Genomic DNA, 12,851 nt, shown 5'->3' with positions numbered 1-12,851 from the left:
TTATTTATATTTTATTGTATATTGTAGCTACACCACCCCCTCTCCCTATTAGGGATTTATTAAAAGTGATGTAAATATTTGGACTTAACATAAATAATTAAAATAAGGATAACACCCAGAGGCGTCATGCCCATTCAAACTGAGGGGGCACATGCCCCCGTGGTTTTTTTGAGCCAATGGATGGTGCATCCAACCTCAAAATCAACTAAGCGTCCATTAATCTGTTATTTGACTTTTAATCTGTTTAATATGCACAATATTATACATTCTGTGCTGCATCCTTGTCACTTTTCTGAGATTTTCGCCGTTTTGATAGTGTTTTGATCATGTTACATTACTTTTATGTTGACGGCTGCAGTCAGGGCAGTCGCAGACGTCATCAGCGTCTGGGCACGCTCACAAGCTCTCTGCTGTTGCTGGCTTGCTGCTGCATTTGGCTATCTGAGGAATTAAAATGTGTTAGAAATGCTCACAACATTTCCAAGCCCCAGTAACTTACGGTAATGTGCAGTTAACCTCCTCTGTGTAGAAAATGTATGGTTTTAAATGTGACCGTCTCAACGTTATATTAGTAGAGATTCATCTTCTTGGCACAATGCCAAAGTTCACGCGGGCGCGGAATCTCACATGCTCACATGAGGTAAAATTTAATGCAAAAATCCGTTCCTCTAATAATTTTATCTAAACATATTTTTTAAAATCATTATTGAACATTAAAATCAATCCCGTGGCTATAGCTTATGTCATTTTCGTTGTTTATATACTTTATGGATTTAAAATTACATTAATTTTATATGATAATGTAGTTGTTGTGCAAAATGCATTAATGACACAATTAAACAAGCCATTAAGTCTTAAATAAAACATGCCATTTCAGATGTAAATATGATGCAAATGTGTCATTATTCCGATTGAATAGTATTTGATATTAAAGTTAGTCTTCACTCTTATTTTGGAGGTTTTTGCATGAAAGCAGGGGTTTTCAGATTGTTAGAAATGTAAGTGCCATGGAAAAGACTGAAAGCTCTATAATATTTTGTTTGATGTCTGTGTATGCACAAATTTCTGTGAGCTGTTGACACTGTGCCCCCTTAAAAAACAATTGGTGCATGACGCCCCTGATAACACGAATAATTAAAATTCAACAAAAAACGTTCATTCAAATTAAATAAATCCATTTCAATCATGTTTAACGAAAGTCATTTGTTTATGTTAAACGAACATATAAAAAACGTTTATTCAAGTTAAATAAATACATTTCAATCATGTTTAATGAAAGTCATTTGTTCATGTTAAACGAACATGTCAAAAAAACGTTCATTCAAATTAAAAAAATCCATTTCAATCGTGTTTAATGAAAGTCATTTGTTCATGTTAAACGAACATATGAAAAAACGTTCATTCAAATTAAATTAATATATTTCAATCATGTTAAATGAAAGTCATTTGTTCATGTTAAACGAACATATAAAAAAACATTCATTCAAGTTAAATAAATACATTTCAATCATGTTTAATGAAAGTCATTTGTTCATGTTAAACAAACACACGTATTTAGAATAGATTTAACATCATCCAGGGTTGTTAAGATAATGTGGTGTAATCATGTGGCACCACTGTCCATGACTGAATCATGTTTAACCAAATGTCTATTTTTTGAGTGTACTGATCATCCTTCAACGTGATGCCCAGCCTGACCAATGACCACCAGCGGAACCAGTTTAATTCACTTACCCGTTCACATACCTTGATAGTATTTATATATATAAATATATATGTATCTCTCTCAGGGGTTTTTCCTCCTCCTAGGAGTTTTCACCCTGGACTAGCCAGGAGGGTTTTTCTCCTAGGGGTTTTTTTCATCCCCTGGCGAGTCCGCAATCTTTGGCTTAACTTACTACTTTACTGTATATGTATATTACTACTACGCTCGCTTGTCTATGCTTTTCCTACATCTATTAATGTAAAGCTGCTTTGAAACAATTAACAATTGTGAAAAGCACTATATAAATAAAATTGAATTGAATTAAATGATTATTTAATTAGGAGATAAGCTATCAGGTTAAATACACTGTATACACAAAACCATATCCTCACTGCTGCGGCAGGCCATCCTTTGTCCGGTATCAGAGTGAGAAAGTTGGCATCTCTAATTACAACTATAAGATTTCAAATTGTTGTGTCTATTGTGACGCTATGGGTCATGCAAAATCTTCAGTATTCACCTCTGTTGCCAAGATTTAGGGAATACACACAAAAAAGCATGTAAGAGCAAATAGAAGGATAATAAAAAATGATTGATTAAAAAATAATGATTTTGACATTTTTTTTTTTATTAGTTTTCAGTCTTATTGAAGGAACAGAACATAGAACATGCATTATCTCCTTCTATAATAAAATGGTGGCTAACCTTGCTCCATTAAGTCAGAATTTAAAATTTCTCAAACTGAGCTGGAAAAATCCAAAGTTGCCTTGATTGTTAGAGCGTTTCCAATTTATTGGGAGATAGACAGGAGTACAAAAAGTAATTAAAATAAAATTAAAACATTGCTTACTCTTTTCCTTGATCTTCTCTGTGTTTTTTCCGAACATGTCAATGTCAGTGTTATCTGAATCCTCTGACACTGGAGTAGATGTTATTGGTGGTACTTTTTTCTTTTGTAAGTTCTGGATGTCTCTTTTGAGTTTGTCTCCCATTGCAACATCAGCTGTACTTTGTGATGTACGTACAATCTAAAAACAAACATTCATATTTAACATTTCACCAAAAAGAAAAAAAGAAGAGAAAAATAAAAAAGCAGGCAGTTATTATTGTTAAACAGTACAATCATTCTGAAGGATAAGAGAAACAAAAACCTTTACGGATGTTTGCTGTGTGGTGGTCTCCCAGATATATTCTCCTTTCTTAAAAGCATCTCTCTTCACAATTAAGTCTTTGTAAACATCTGTAATTACAATATAAATTTACCAAAAAATTACATACTTATAGGGTTAAAAGCATAATGAAGTTAAAAATGTTCTGATGCTATTACTATAAAGACAAAACAAGTTATTTAAAGTTCGTCCCGTGTTGTATCATGGGAAAATATTGAGTTAGTGAGTGTACATCGCATGTACATTCAAAATCTCAATGCAGTGTGGGTTCTTCACTTAGGTTTCATACAGACACTACTACAAAATGGCGGATGCCCAATATAGTTAACTATTTTAGAGATAGAAAGCAAGGGGTGCACGATTCAGAAAATGTTGCGATTCGTTTCCGATTTTTAGCCTCAAGATTTGATTCAAAATCGATTTTCGATTTAAAAACGATTCTCGATTTTTTAAAATGATTCACAGTATGTAAATGTAGTTAGCTTTTTCCTATGCGATTGATTGTAGTAGATATACAATTTTAAAGAAAAGAAACACAACAAATTAAATGTAGTTTGATATTACTTTGTCTGCATGCAAAAATAAAAACTTGCCACCAAAAAGTGCAAAGTGCCAAGCTTTGGCCAGCTTTCAAATACATTTCAAGTTTCATTTAGCTTTAAAGTGCTGTAGGCTAACAGGTTAACTGTTGAAATGTGAACTTGACTAGGCACATTGAACTTCATAAAGCCCCTTCTTTTTAGCAATCTGGCAATATAGTCCATTCAACAGAACTGTGATGTATCAGAATCACATAATGGATCAACATTTATGCGTATGTGTGTGTGTAACCACATTATAGTCCACCACTTGCTGGAATGTGTAAATTCTTTTGCAGAAACACAAGCTGGTCTACGTGTTCTGGAGTGAGCATGCTCCGCTGTGCAGTTATTATGTCTCCGGCAGTTGAGAACACTCTCTCTGACGCAACGCTAGTACCAGGCATGCATAAACCCAGCTAACAGGGAACGTTCCCATAACTTTGGCTAACGTTCTCTAAAGGTTCTGCTAAAGTTATCCAAAAACGTTCTTGCAATAACATTAGTAGACCGTTTCCCTAACATTATCTGCAATTAACAAACGTCCTTAAAACGTTAGCATTAAAAACGTTATTATTGCATTGTTAGTGGAACGCTCTACACACCTTAGCCATGAAAACTGTTACATTACATACACAATAGTAAATTCTTAAAACTGTAGCATTGAAAACGTTACCATTGTGTATGTAATGTAACATTCTTAAAATAGTAACATTAAAAACGTTATAATTGCATTGTTAGCAGAACGTTCTACACACCCTAGCATTGAAAACGTTACTATTGTGTATGTCATGTAACATTCTTAAAACTGTAGCATTGAAAACGTTACCATTGTGTATGTAATGTAAGGTTCTTAAAACAGTAAAATTAAAAACGTTATAATTGCATTGTTAGCGGAACGTTCTACACACCCTAGCCTTGAAAACGTTACTATTGTGTATGTAATGTAACATTCTTAAAACTGTAGCATTGAAAACGTTGTGATTGCATTGTTAACAGAACGTTCTACACACCCTAGCCTTGAAAACGTTACCATTGTGTATGTAATGTAACGTTCTTAAAACAGTAACATTGAAAACGTTATAATTGCATTGTTAGCAGAACGTTCTACACACCCTAGCCTTGAAAACGTTATTATTGTGTATGTAATGTAACATTCTTAAAACAGTAACATTAAAAACTTTATAATTGCATTGTTAACAGAACGTTCTACACACCCTAGCCTTGAAAACGTTTCTATTGTGTATGTAATGTAACATTCTTAAAACAGTAACATTGAAAACGTTATAATTGCATTGTTAGCAGAACGTTCTACACACCCTAGCCTTGAAAACGTTACTATTGTGTATGTAATGTAACATTCTTAAAACAGTAACATTAAAAACGTTATAATTGCATTGTTAACAGAACGTTCTACACACCCTAGCCTTGAAACGTTACTGTTGTGTATGTAATGTAACATTCTAAAAACGGTAACATTAAAAACTTTATAATTGCATTGTTAGCAGAAAGTTCTACACACCCTAGCATTGAAAACGTTACTATGGTGTATGTAATGTAACGTTCTTAAAACGGTAACATTAAAAACGTTATAATTGCATTGTTAGCAGAACGTTCTACACACCCTAGCATTGAAGACGTTACTATTGTGTATGTAATGTAACATTCTTAAAACAGTAACATTAAAAACGTTATAATTGCATTGTTAACAGAACGTTCTACACACCCTAGCCTTGAAACGTTACTATTGTGTATGTAATGTAACATTCTTAAAACAGTAACATTAAAAACGTTATAATTGCATTGTTAGCAGAACGTTCTACACACCCTAGCATTGAAGACGTTACCATTATGTATGTAATGTAACATTCTTAAAACAGTAACATTAAAAACGTTATAATTGCATTGTTAGCAGAACGTTCTACACTTTCCTAGAACATTAATATAACAACAAACCGAACCATTCTAGAAACGTTTTTAAAAACGTTCTTGTAACCAAACAATAACGTTAATACTACGTCTAAAAAACTGGACGCTTTTAACGTTCCAAGAACGTTTAAACTTAGTGTTTTTGTAACCAATTACAAACGGTAGAAAAACGTTCATAGAACATTAATATAATGGCAAATGGAAGGTTTCAAGAACGGTTTTAAAAATGTTCTTAGAACATTAATATCATGGTGAATGGAACGTTTGAATAACGTTTTGAAACTTGTTCCTAGAACATTAATATAACCACAAACCGAACCATTATAGAAACGTTTTTAAAAACGTTATTGTAACCAAACAATAACGTTAATACTACGTCTAAAAAATTGGACGCTTTTACTGTCTAAGAACGTTTAAACAATGTTTTTATAACCTGTTACGAACGTTAGAAAAACGTTCTGAGAACATGAATATAATGGTGAATTTAACGTTTCAATAACGTTTTCAAAAATGTTATTAGAACATTAATATAACAACAGACTGATCCTTTCTAAAAACGTTTTGAATAACGTTCTTATAACTAAACATTAATGTTAATACCACGTCTAAAAAACTGGACGCTTTTAACGTTGTAAGAACGTCAAAAAATAAACGTTTTCCAAACTTTCGCAAGACGTTCTGGGAACGTTTTTATAACGTAAAATTATTAGCTGGGAATAGCTCTTAGCTAACTTAGCCAGGAGGGGAAAGACAGTCTCATGGCTCCTCCACCAGATGAGGGGGTCTTCTGAGAGTGATAATGGAGAGGTTTTTCCAGATACTTTTTCATCTCCTCCTCAGCTCTGGTGTTGGAGGATTAAGGGACCACCCCGGCATCACTGAATGTCTTGCCTAACAGGCTCCAGTGAAGTAAATATTCTTTTGGATCCAAGAGGGCCTTCAATTTCATCATTTAGCCATTCACCTGGGCCACTGGGCATGGTCACCTCAGCATAATTAGGACCCACCTCTTGCTGCAGTAAAAGATCATAAAAGAAATCACAATCAACAAATAAGCCTCATATTTCAATTCAAAGTTCAGTGTTTTAATCCCTTACCTTGTTTATAATAACAAGGTCCCACTACAAGATAAAATGGAATACATCAAAAATATGTGACCCTGGACCACAAAACAAGTCACACAGGTATTTTTGTGGTAATAGCTAACAAAACATTGTATGGGTCAAAATTATTGATTTTCTTTGATGCCAAAAATCGATCTTTAAAACATACACGGAGTTCTTTCTCTTTCACGTGAGAGTTAAACATACCAAAAATGTATTTTGGTGAGTGAATGCAGCACAATTGTCACCAAAAATGGAAAATTTTAAAGGCAATTTTCTTAATATTTAGATTTTTTTGCACCCTGAGATTCCAGATTTTTAAAGGGCCATTTCACCCATAGGAACATTAATCTTTATGGAAAGTGGGTCATATTTGTAGTCGAAATGTAACATAAATGTAGAATTTTGTGCCTATTTGACTTTAGAACACATTTGTATGAAAAACTACAACCCCCACTATGCACCACAATGCACAGCTCTGCAAGCCACTCCCATTAATCGGAACACCGCTCAGATATGCTATTGTGTACATAAATGGCAAGTTAGTAAAACAAAGAAATTAGCCACCACCACTGTTTCTGACAGACACCAATCATGAGTTACTTTTAAAAGTGATGTTACATTGTGTTACACACAATAACACTCTGGTCTGGTGTGTAGCAAAGTCTTATTCAAACAGTAATGTGAGGTGTCAGATCTGCAGTACAAATGTCTTTTCAAGTACTTAAAGGGTATGCATTTTAAATGTTTATTTAGTTTTACCAATTTTCTTTTTGTCTCTTGTTTACTGTAATTACATCTGTGTTATATCGGCCTCATTGCTTTCACAATATAGACATATAAAACTATATTGTGTACATAAATGCCACCTTAGTATAACACAGAAAATAGAAACACTCACTTTAGTCAGACGTCCGTTTATCCCTGCATCCTCCACACAAATGCGTCCCCTGCACAATATCTCCACAGACGCGCTGCCTCAGCTCTTGGAGCTTGTAAGCCGAAACACGTCTTTGAATAAGCACGCGTCCGGAAACATTCACAAAACAAACTTTCATATCCTTATATCCTATTATAAATATTCAAAAATGTTGGCAAACTATATATTGTTGGAAAGCTCTACGAATGTAGTTTTCATATTTTAAAACATTTTAGCAGTAATAATAATGCAGTGAGAGTAATTGAATAAATTGTGACAAGAGTATGCAGCAAACCGTTGACACCTAGTGGCCTTTGTTGGTAAAACGACTAGTGACACAAACCACATTTTTTGTGATTTTAACTTGAAATTTGGATCACAACTACTTGAGACGTATGGCTTCAAGTTTACATTATTTCTTTTTTGAAACATTTACTTTTTTATACTTTCATTTATAAATGTAACATATACTGCATTATTTTTAATTATTAAACATACATTTTAACTGCTATAATTTTTTTCTGTTCAACATTTAACACCTCCAGACACTTCAGTGAAGAACCTTAAATTGTCTTCTTTAAAACTGTTGTGGAAATGAAGGACTCAAATGCAGGAATTAGCAGATAAATGTTCTCAGTTTAATGAAGCTGACCACAGGCAAAATAACGGCATCAACACAAACTCTGATGAACAGAAAAATATCCAGATGGCTGGCAAAAGGTCTACTTAATAGTCCTCTGTGGCAGAGAAAAACAAAAGTGGCAGCAAGGCTTCACAGGGCAGCCGGTCTAGGTGAAGAGCCCGACGAGAGATTGGCAGTGGCACCAATGAGGCGACAAAACTCTCTCCAGAATAGAGAGGAAAATTGTGGTCCTCTGTCAGAAACTACTTCAGAGGGTAGACCATGTAATTTGAATACATGATTGACAACAATCTGGGCGGTCTCCTTGGCAGAGGGGAGTTTAGTGAGCGGTATAAAGTGTGCAGACTTAGAAAACCGATCAACCACCGTCAAAATGACCGTGTTACCATCTGACGAGGGAAGACCGGTGATAAAGTCGAGCACGATGTGAGACCATGGGCGAGTGGGTACGGGTAACGGACGAAGCAGACCCGCTGGCGGGGCATTACCAGCCTTAGTCTGAGCACAAACGGCACACGAAGCAATAAAACGGCGAGCATCGCGATCTAAGGTAGACCACCAAAAACGCTGGCGGATCGCCGCAAGTGTGCCCCGAACACCGGGATGAGCAGATAATTTAGAAGCGTGTCCCCATTGGAGGACAGCCAAGCGTGTGGGCACCGGAACAAAGAGTAAGCCTTTAGGGTAATTTCGTGGCACGGCAACGCGAGATAATGAGCGCTTAACCTGTCCCTCGATTCCCCACCCTGCGGCCCCCACCACGAGACCTGGAGAAATAATTTCCTTCTGTGACGTGGAGGGGGTCGAGGAATCAAAGAGCCGAGACAATGCATCCGGTTTAACGTTCTTAGAACCGGGGCGGTAAGAGATAGAAAAATCAAAGTGCGTGAAAAATAATGCCCAACGAGCCTGACGCGCATTTAATCTCTTAGCGGAGCGGATATATTCTAAATTACGATGGTCGGTCCAAACAATAAAGGGAATAGAAGAACCCTCCAACCAATGTCGCCACTCGCCAAGCGCTAAGCGTATGGCGAGCAGCTCCCGGTTGCCGACATCGTAATTACGTTCCGCAGGCGAAAGACGATGGGAATAATAGGCGCACGGGTGGATCTTTCCATCAGCTGCAGATCGCTGTGATAGAACAGCACCCACCCCTACCTCAGATGCATCAACCTCGACGATGAACTGTCTTGTGACATCAGGCGTAATAAGAATTGGTGCGGTAGTGAAAAGAGACTTTAAATGATCAAAAGCCCTTTGAGCGGATTCTGACCATTCAAAGCGTGACTTGACAGATGTTAGAGCGGTGAGAGGGGCGGCTACCTGACTAAAGTTTCGGATAAAGCGGCGATAAAAATTTGCAAAACCAATGAAGCGTTGTAACGAGACGCGAACCTTAGAAGGATCCATACTAATCCCCTCTGCCGAGATTACTGAACCCAGAAACGTGACCGAAGATACGTGAAACGAACGCTTCTCTGCTTTGACAAATAGCCGGTTCTCTCGTAAGCGTTGAAGAACGCGGCGTACATGCTGGACATGAACTTGGAGAGACGGGGAGAAAATTAGTATGTCGTCAATATAGACAAACACAAAAATGTTAAGCATGTCACGGAAAACATCATTGACAAGAGCCTGAAACACGGAGGGGGCGTTGACTAGACCGAAAGGGAGGACCCGATATTCAAAATGACCGAGGGGCGTGTTAAAGGCGGTCTTCCACTCGTCTCCCTCTTTAATACGCACCAAATGGTATGCGTTGCGGAGATCGAGCTTGGTAAAAATCTTAGCTCCCGGCAGGATCTCGAAGGCTGAAGACATCAATGGCAAAGGATAGCGATTCTTAACAGTGATGTCATTCAGCCCTCGATAATCTATGCAGGGACGGAGCGATTCGTCTTTCTTCTTTACGAAGAAAACCCCCGCACCAGCGGGAGAAGACGACGGAACAATGGTACCCGCACTAAGTGAATCAGAAAGATAATTCTCTAGCGCCTCCCGTTCAGGAGCCGACAGAGAATAGAGTCTACCCCTAGAAGGCGTGGTCCCCGGTAAGAGAGAGGGAACAGCTCAGCTTGTAATACGAGTTCACACTGAATTAACAATCTGACAATGAGACAAAGGCAGAGCACGATAGATAAAGCCAAAGTTAATGAGAGAAGATGAGAGACAGGTGGAGAGAGGAGAGAGTGGAAACAGCTGCGGCTGTAGGTAAAGAGAGCGGCTAATGAGTGAGTGAATGTGTGTGTATGTGTAAAAGAATGTAGAGAAAGAGAGAGAAAGAAACTAGGTCATAACAAAAACAAGACCAAGATTAGGCTTCTAGCTCAAAAAATGCCAGAGTTATATTCATTTGAAGTGCAAATCAACTTTTCACCCCCCCCCACTCAAAAGGGTTGTGTGGCAGTTATTAACAAATGCTGTGTTTAGTACACAGAGATAGGTGTACAGCAAATAAAAGACCACTTACCACCAACATAAATACCCCACAATCAATTCCTCCTTGCTGTAGAGGGGCACCCTGTTAATTATAGACAATACAATTAGACTATATACAATTAATACAGTATATAGCTGTCACATCTAGGGATTGATTTTTTTTTAAGTTAAGTCTTTCTGTTTGTTTACAGTTTTGTTAAAAACGTGTACTTGGTTTACTTAACTGACCCTCAGTGGGTTATTTGTGACAACTGTGTACTTTGTTCTTTCTTAATACTCCATAAAGATATTTAAACAAGTTTACAAGCAAGAAGTTAAAAAGCTGTACCTCAAAATCAGTACAGACATGTTCCAATGTCGAGGGGATATAAAGTTGGGGATGCTGATGCTGGGGATGAAGGTGGTGCTGCAGCCAATAGGAGGTTGTCCAGAGGCTGGATTTTTACACATTTTAAAATGCTGATGTACAGCAGTGAACATGTGGGATCGTCTGCACTTGAGACCAGGCTTGATGATGATAAAATCTAAAACATTGAAAGAATAAATTAGCATCATTGTCTTGTTTACATGTTTTGTACAGTGCATTGCATATAAACAGCTTTTGTGATGAATCACCTTGCTCAAGAGCACAACATAAAGAGTATTTATATACATGTTTTTAACTTGTCATAAGTAATGTTACGTAGAAAAACTATTATAACAACAGATAGTTTAAATTCAGACATCCCAAAGGTTTCACAACACAAGAAAATATTAAATAAACAATATGTTTTAGTTTTAAATGCAAGGAAGAAATTACTATGACATGCACAAACAGAAAGGTTCAACAAACATGATGTTTATCACACACAGTATAATTAAAATATTTAATTCACACACACATACCTTTTTGTTGAACTGCATGATTTCAGAGCTCGTGTTAATTTTTATTTACAGTAGGCACAGTGATATAGACAGCAGAAGATCCTGTCCTCGCAAAAGTATTGTCTGGTGCACCTGTGCAGGCTAAACAAATATTTAAATACAAAAAATAAAAACTACAATAAAAACACTACGTACCACTTGTGGTGAACAGAAGAATGTTAGCACATTAGCTATCGAGTGTTGAACGCGAAACTCAACATACTCCCGAAAATCACGTTGAGACAGCGATAATTGTATGATTAAGATTTTATATACATATTAAAGCTCAGTTTATCTTTAAATTACCGTTTTCTTCCCGTGCAATACTCAAGAGTACTTGATACAGGCTGTACAGGAAGTTTAAACAAACTCTATCTGCACCTGCGCATTTGATGCTGCCAAGCCCACTAGATCCAGCGAGGGTGCCCCACTTCGCTAGAACTCCAGCTCCGCCCATTTGGCTCTGCAGCGGGCACCACTTGCAATTAACGAAAAATGAATTGACTGAAGTTCAAAGACACTCTTTATTTTTTGTTTAAAAAGGAATAACAATAAAATGATCGCCAAAAAACGAAAAACGGGACGTTTTTAATTGTTTTTTTTATTCTGACACCAAGAACGGTTATTTGGTTTTTCGTTTTGAAACAAAAAACAGAAAAACGTTATTTTTTCGTTTTATAATTACAAACGAATTACGGATTATCCAGAGATCCCCTGACCGGTACAGAAATTAGTTAAAAACTGCAAACATTATAAACAATAATTACATTATTAATATAACTTCAATGTACAATTATTTAATAATAGAGATGCTTAATGCTTTTTTTAGTTTTACTCTGTAAAGACAAAGACTTGTAAATGTTACATGTTCATTTAACTTTGAACAAAATGTTGCCAGTAAATAACATACTTTGAAATCTAATTACCGGCAACCCAGCTGCAATTTCTACTGATTTTTTTTACAGTGTAACTTTATAACATGCAATGATGTACACATAAATACTGTACACATAATTGTTGTTTATTGTTTATACTGTATATCATGCCAGCAAAAAAAAGAACTAAAACACACACGTGTGCACCACAGATCCCGAAGAAACATTTAACAATAATTGAGAGAGACTGACAGAAACAATAGCAGAACACAACTTTTATTTTTCAGACAAAGTTTATTGTACCCACTATATAGTATGGAAGTAGGTGGTTTCGGACACAGCATCTGTTTCACTTGGAAATACGTCATAACCCAGAAGTATAAAGTTGATCGTGACTTCCTGATCATGGGGACTAAAGTGCAAGTTATAGTTGTGCATAAGGTCTATGCCGTAGTTATGTACGTAGCTCAGTGTAGCCTGACGCGCACCCCGCCAAAATTTTAACAGCGCGTCCGTTCTCTCTTTTATTCTTTTTGATTATGCAAGTCTTTATCCTTATAGCTGATTAAAAGAGGGGTGAAAGTG

At 36.5% G+C, this 12,851-nt stretch overlaps 1 long non-coding RNA gene across 1 annotated transcript; it reads right to left on the bottom strand.

Moving 5' to 3' along the window:
- Positions 1 to 2,472: 2,472 nt before the first annotated feature.
- On the bottom strand, positions 2,473 to 6,391 carry LOC129424131 (uncharacterized). The gene is made up of 3 exons (XR_008637970.2): positions 6,114 to 6,391; positions 2,857 to 2,945; positions 2,473 to 2,733 (listed from the first exon to the last, which is right to left on the bottom strand). It is a non-coding gene; the product is annotated as an uncharacterized lncRNA (long non-coding RNA).
- Positions 6,392 to 12,851: the final 6,460 nt, after the last annotated feature.

The sequence above is a fragment of the Misgurnus anguillicaudatus genome, chromosome 9, assembly GCF_027580225.2.
Source record: "Misgurnus anguillicaudatus chromosome 9, ASM2758022v2, whole genome shotgun sequence".
NCBI classification, from domain to species: Eukaryota; Metazoa; Chordata; class Actinopteri; order Cypriniformes; family Cobitidae; genus Misgurnus; species Misgurnus anguillicaudatus.
Note: the sequence above shows the minus strand (reverse complement) of the source record. Positions and strands in the feature narration are given on the sequence as shown.